This window comes from Bufo gargarizans, chromosome 6, assembly GCF_014858855.1.
Source record: "Bufo gargarizans isolate SCDJY-AF-19 chromosome 6, ASM1485885v1, whole genome shotgun sequence".
Taxonomy (NCBI): Eukaryota; Metazoa; Chordata; class Amphibia; order Anura; family Bufonidae; genus Bufo; species Bufo gargarizans.
Genome location: NC_058085.1, coordinates 298,883,720 through 298,891,485, shown reverse-complemented (window position 1 = coordinate 298,891,485; position 7,766 = coordinate 298,883,720).

Here is a 7,766-nt window from a genome sequence, read left to right as displayed (position 1 = left end):
AGGGAACTCCAGCACTAGGATATAAGACACATGAAAATCTCTTTATAAATGCTTTCAGGAGGTTTCCATGTAGGAACTGGAAAACTGATGAAGACAGCCCAGGAGCCATGGAGCACAGCTGGAGAGATGGAGAGCAGGTAAGTATAACTCTTCACGTCCCACTGGGGGAGAGGGTCAACCCCGACAACTATTACATAAGTATATCTACATTAAATTAGGAAAAATACAAAATGGGCTTTGGAGTTGAATTTGTTTCATGGATTCAGCTACTATACTCCTGCCCTAGAGCGGCAGTGAGGGTTAACGGGGACCTACCTAATCCGTTCATGCTGTTTAGGGCTTCTTTTCGCGGTGGCGGTGGCACCCTTAGCGGAAGCTCTAAGAATGGCTGCTACTGTCAAAGGACTTCAGTATGGATCCAGAATAGAAAAAGTGGCCTTATATGCAGACGACTTGCTTTTGTTCCTGGACGATTAGGAGCAGTCTCTCCCTGCTGCTATGGCGATCATTAATAAATTTGGGACCATGTCTGGGTTAGTGATCAATTGGTCGAAATCGGCCTTATTGCCCTTGGGTGGTAGTAACACTGTGCCACCACCTGATACGGGAGGGTTGCAGGTAGTGTCGTCCCTAAAGTATTTGGGAGTGTGGGTAACAGCAAAGCTGGGCGATTATGAACGTCTAAATTTGGTGCCCATGCTCGCTGAATTTCAGGAAGAAGGTACAGGCCTGGAGAAAATTACCCTTGTCTGTGATCGGCAGGGTTAATCTCTTGAAAATGATATTGATGCCAAAACTCTTATACCTTCTCCATAACACGCCGATCTGGATCCCACTTAGGTTTATTAATACTGTCAACGCAGTGTTCAGGGATTTAATATGGAGGGGAGGTGTCCCTAGGATTAAGCTTTCAACCCTGCAACGACCTAAAACACAAGGTCGACTGCCAGTACCAGATCCTTGGTCATATTACATTGCGGCTCAGTTACAGCATTTTAGAGGATGAGGGGATGCAACACAATTGAATAGTGCGGGTCGCATTGTTCGATATTTGATACATCGTACGTGCCTACTGTTGGCCCTTGAAGATGGTTCGTTTCATTCTCATGGTACTCAATACCCATTGATAAACTTGATGCATAAGATATGGTGGAAAACTAAGGAAAAAATGAATATAACAGGATATAGCACTCACACGCCTATATGGCCTAATTGCTTATATTCTGAATTGAATAAGATTAGTGGTGTGCAGCAGTGGGAGCAATATGGGTTGGGGAAGATGGCTCAACTGTTTTCGGATGGGTCTTTGAAGAACTTTGAGGTATTGAGACGGGAGTTTAATATTCCACAAAAATATTTCTATGTGTCTTTAAAATTGAGACACGCTATTCATACTCAGGAAAAGAAGGGGAAGATTCAACAGGCAGCCAGATGCCTTATCATTGACTACACAGCAAGGTCAGGGACCACTAGTGGGGTGATATCCCTTTTACTACAACACACTTAGGGAGGAAATTGATAAATCCAACCCACTGAAGTTGTATGAGAAGTGGAAGAAGGATATTGAGGATCTGACTGAGGAGCAGTGGAAGGAAATTCTCACTGACTTACCGAAGCTATCGCTGAGTGAGTCGTATAGGCTCTCACAACTATATCTCCTGCACAGGGTCTACAGGACACCTACATTGCTGTTTAGAATGGGTTACAGGGAAAATGATGTCTGTCCACGTTGTAACATTAGTAGTGCAGATTTGATCCATCTTATGTGGAACTGCCCAAGATTACGGAGGTATTGGGTTGAGATAGTAGAACTTATAAACAGGGTTTTTAAAGTCAATCTGGAAGTTGAACCTTTGACATGTTTACTCGGTTATGTGACAGTGCCTAAAAACATGCTTAAAAAAAAGGTGGCCGTTATGAGGGTATTGTACCAAGCGAGGAAGTGCATAGCATTTCACTGGACTGATGAAACAGCTCATACGATTCAGGAAGTAGTAGGGAGGTTCATACATTGGTTAAGCTGGAGGAATATGTTTATTTGAAAAGAAATTCAGGGAAGAAATTTGAGGTAATATGGTCCTCGTGGATTACACATTATAACTTGTCTGAGGGTATGTCTGCAGGGTGTGAGAGGAATGGTAGGGATGGAAGTGTATGATGTTTGAATGATATGATATGAGTGAACAGATGGTGATGGGATGTCTGTACCGGTACACCAAGTGGCTGTTTATTTAGCAATACGGAAGTTCTGTGATGCCACAGATTTGGTTAAAGGAGAATGGACTATGATGTCTCCAGATGGACTTTCCAATCACAGTTATGGACTGGATACTGCTTCTTAGGCCTCTTTCACACTACCGTTTTTTTTTCCGTTTTGCGGTCCGTTTTTTGCGTTCCGTATACGGTACCATTCATTTCAATGGTTCCGCAAAAAAAACGGAATGTGTTCCGTATGCATTCTGTTTCCGTATTTCCGTTGAAAGATAGAACATGTCCTATTATTGCCCGCAAATCACGGTCCGTGGCTCCATTCAAGTCAATGGGTCCGCAAAAAAAAAACGGAACACATACGGAAATGCATCCGTATGTTTTCCCGTTTCCGTTCCTTCTGAACCATCTATTGAAAATGTTATGCCCAGCTCAATTTTTTCTATGTAATTACTGTATATGCCATACGGAAAAACGGAACCACAACGGAAGCAAAACAACGGATCCGTGAAAAACGGACCTCAAAACACTGAAATGGACATACTGTAGTGTGAAAGAGGCCTTATAGATGGTCGTGCAATGGGAGGGGGTTGGGTAGGTTTTATATTGTAATTGTATTACAATTTTTCTTTAAAAAACAATAAAAATTATCTTATTCAAAAAAAAAAAAATTAGGAAAAATACATTTACCAATTGTAAATGGTTACTCATCATTCCCTTCAGAGCTACCATGACAGGCCCCGGAACAACAGGATTAGACGATCTGTCCATCAGTGCTGTGCTGCAGCGCCAACCCCAAATATTGGGGTTTGTTGCAGATTTTAACTTCCCTAGTCAACTGAGCGGAGAAAACAAAGGGCGTGGCTACTAGAGTTGTTGCGATACCAAATTTTTGATTCAGTTTCGATACCATAAAAAAGTATTGCGATACTTGATACCACGTGAAAAAAATAAAAATAAAGGCATGAGTAATCTGCATTTAAAAAAATGGCGAATCGCGCAGATTTTATTTTTCTGTTCCGGCATTCGCCGCATAGATTTTAAAAAATATTTTAATAGTTTGGACGTGGCAATATGCGAGATGTTTATTTATTTATATTTTATATGTTAAATTGGGAAAGGGGGCGAGTTAAACTTAATATTTTGGTGTGTTTTGTTTTTTTACTTTTTATTTAATAACTATTTCCCCCTTAGGGGTTAGAACCTGGGATATTTTAATCCCTTGTCCTATTAACCCTGATAGAGCTCTATTAGGGTGAAAAGGATCTCACACTCTCCCTGCTGCCCTGTGCATAGTACACACAGCAGCAGGGAGATTACCATGGTAGCCAGGGCTTCAGTAGCGTCCTGGCTGCCATGGTAACCAATCGGAGCCCCAGGATTACACTGCTGGAACTCCGATCAGAAGCTGCCACTGCCACAAATGAGAAGGGGAGGGGACCCTGTGGCCACTACCACCAATGAGGAGGAGGGGAGAGGGGACCCTGTGGCCACTGCCACCAATGATTTTAATACTGGAAAGGTGGGTGCCGGCAGCAGATCAGCGGCAGTTAACCCCTCAGGTGCTGCACCTGAGGGGTTAACTGCTGCTGATCACCGCTCCCCGTCAGAGGCAGGGAGCCGGCTATGTTATTCTGCTGCCGGCACCTGCCTCCTGTATTAAAAGTTAAAGACAACCTTTCATGGGTCCAGACTAAGTTAGCTACGTTCCTTCTCCCAGGCTGTAGCGCTGTCCAATCGCAGCGCAGAGCTCACAGCCTGGGAGAAAAAAAAACTCTGTTTATAAAATGACTATATGGCACTTACTAATCTTTGTTGAAATTCTGCACCGTTTTCTAAGGAATGCGACCTTGTTTGCCAAGTCCTTTGTGCTGTCCACACAGAGGTCTTGTCCATAAAATGGCTGCTGATGGAGGGTCATGTGACCAGGAATATCACCTCCATGTGATGTCTCCTGCATTCAATTACATTGCACCAGCCATCTGCACCTCAATGCTAGGAGATTAGTGCAGGTGCAATATGTTTCAATAGGAGGAGGCCTGGTCACATGACCCTCCATCAGCGGCCATCTTATGACAGCACAGAAGGGGGCATACCTTATGAAATATATTACATAGCACAAAATATCAACAAAGGCTATAATAGTAAGTGCCATATAGTCATCTTACATAGTAAAAAAGAGAAAAATGACATCAGAAATAGTAGAAAATGCTCTTTTATTTGTATGGAAAAAGCAACAGTAAGATTTGTAAAAGATATGTGATTTGTATTATATTGCCCGTATGAATATTAAACTAGAAAAATAAAAATGCAATAAGAGCTAGAAACAAAGATACATTTTGTCTTCTCAGCAGTGCAACTTGTGTTCACATTGCATTTAAATGGTCAAGTATGCAACAGAAATAAAAAAACAAAACAAAAAACAACTGGAATGAAAACTAACAACTTCCCCTGTAACTAGAAGATCAAAAGTCCAAAGATCATTAGACGTTTTTAAGAAATCTGCAATCATTCAACGTGGAGTTTTTAGGCTATTTCACCTTGACAATGCGGAGCTTAAAAAGAGAAAAATACAACTAGTGAGTTTACTTACAAAGTTAAATAATATTAGTCTATACAGTAAAAAATACAAATTAAATAGAGAGCTAACAGAACGAAACCTGAACACAGACTCACAACGGAAAAAAAAAAAGCTTTTACCATTAGAAGATGTACAGATACAGGTGTCTTAAAAACAGCATTAAATGTCTTCTGCAAATACACAAACTTTAAAGTACCCATCAGTCAAAATTTTACTACAGAAATAGGTTTCAAATTTTTCACAGATTGGTTTCTTAAAGGGCATGACCACTTTTGCAACCAATATTTTTTTTTTTTACGTTTCCAATGCAATGACATTGAAAAATTAAAAATGCACTTTCCAAATAATCTTCACAAAAACTGCCATTTTATATTTACACTATGTCTCCATGGTAACAGTCTACAAACTTTGTGTAGTCTGATCCTTCCGTCTCTCATGTTTACCACATCTGTTAGCAAAAAGTAAGATCCAGAATGACTACATAGATTTTTTTATTTTGTAGTCTATTACCATGGAGAAAGGTTTGCATAGGTGCTGTAGACACAAACCAGTAGGAAATTTTACAATTTTAGCTGTATTGTACATACCCTTTAAAGGGAATCTATCAACAGGAAATGCATTGTTAAACCTGGCCCAATGCCTTGGGGGTTCTCTCACTTCAGCAAAATGGCATTTATCATGTGGACAAAGTTAATATAAGGCACTTACTAATGTATTGTGATTGTCCATATTGCCTCCTATGCCAGCTTGATTCATTTTTCCATCACATTAAACACTGACCGTTTCCATGGTTACAACCACCCTGCAATGCAGCAGCAGAGGCCGTGCTTGCACACTATAGGACAGAGCACTGGCCTAGGTGCACTCTCGCTGTCCCAGCCACCAGAGAGGCTGGCACATTTTAGTATAGTGTGCAAGCACGACCACCACTGATAGATTGCAGGGTGGTTGTATCTAGGGAAACGAGCAGTGTATATGACGTGATGGAAAAATGAATCAAGCCAGCAAAGGAGACAATATGGACAATCACAATATATTAGTAAATGCCTTGTATTAGTTTGTCTAAAAGAAATGCCATTTGCTAAAAAGTGACAACTCCTTTAAGTTCACAGAGGCCGGGCCCAAGCCACTCTTTGCACCCTTGCTCCTCTGCCAGCCCCTCCCTCTCCTTCTTGATTGAAAGGGCCTGGCCCTATCATTTAAGGGTAGGAGGAGTTGGCAGAGAAAGGCACACAGAATGTCTTGGGCGCACCCTCAGTGCACTTTCCTACTCATTTGAATGTGATTTAAAGTACTTTACCTCCAGAATGAAGCAATGGATCTCATTCCATCCAGCTGAGCTAGCCCTACAAGGCATTATGCCCGGCTAAGCAGTGAATTTTCTGGCGACACATTCCCGTTAATGTATTGTCTTAGGGCCCAAATTCCCTACTACCCCTGTAAATGGCCACAGGAACCTCTAACAGTAGCTCCGAGTATGTAATAAAGCAGGCTATGCCGGAGCAGATTCTACATCATGTCTCCGATAAAAATATAAATGATCGACACTTTGACACAAACCTAAAAGACAAATTTCACTTTTACCTATTAAGATACATTAGAACAGGCACCTGAAGTGTTAACTTTCTTATAATGAGACTTGTGAACCTGGACCCCCCCAGAACACCTTTCAGAGAGGCATTGGCGGTGTTCATTCACACTGCAGCACCTTTGGACTTGGCTCCAAACACAAGCTGCCTATAGTGAGATCAATGTAAGCGGCTTATCCTTATAGCCAAGCATGCTAGCATCTCAGTCTGACAGCAGATCTTCCATCTCTGGATTCTTGAGGGGGACTTACCATTAGCATTTTTTTCTTTTGAAGCATGAATGATTCAGAGCATTATCCCCTTATACCTGATAAAGGCCACATTGCTCAATTTCTACACAATAATGCAGGTTAGGCTACTTTCACACTCGCGGTTTGGCTTTCCGTTTCTGAGATCCGATCAGGGCTCTCACGAGCGGTCCAAAACAGATCAGTTTTGCCCTAATGCATTCTGAATAGAAAAGGATCCGCTCAGAATGCATCAGTTTGCCTCCAATCAGTCCCCATTCCGCTCTGGAGGCGGACACCAAAACACTGCTGTCCGCTTGACGAAACTGAGCCAAACGGATCCGTCCTGACACACAATGTAAGTCAATCTGGACGGATCAGTTTTCTCTGGTACAACAGAAAACGGATCCGTCTCCCATTGACTTTCAATGGAGTTCATGACGGATTAGTCTTGGCTATGTTACAGATAATACCAACAGATCCGTCCTGACACACAAGGAAAGTCAATGGGGACGGATCCGTTTTCTCTGACACAATCTGGTATAATAGAAAACGGATCAGTCTCCCATTGACTTTTAATGGAATTTATAACGGATCCGTCTTGGCTATGTTACAGATAATACAAACGGATCTGTTCATGACAAATGCACTCGGTTGTATTATTGTAACAGATCCATAACGGATCCGGCCAAAACGCGAGTGTGAAAGTAGCTATAGTCTTAAAGGGAACTTGTCACCTCCCAAAACCATCCCAAGCCGCCAGCAGTACCTGCGTGTAGCCCGCAGCGTGTTTCTGATGATGCCTTTCTTCCTGAAGGCAGATGCAGCAAAAGTACTGAAAACGTTGTTTTATCCCCTGCCCGGCGCGCTTCTCCACACATGCTTGAAGTCAAGGGGACTGCGGCCTCCTTGCTTCAAGTCACTGTAACTGCGCCCCCTTCCCTGCCCCTTCGCTGTGACTGACAGCCGGCTGTTCGGCAAAGGCAGCCAAACTCTCTGCATAAGCGCTGTCAGTCACAGCGAAGGGGCAGGAAAGGGGGCGCAGTTACAGTGACTTGAAGCAAGGAGGCCGCTGCCCCCTTGACTTCAAGCATGTGTGGAGAAGCGCGCCGGGCAGGGGATAAAACGTTTTCAGTACTTTTGCTGCATCTGCCTTCAGGA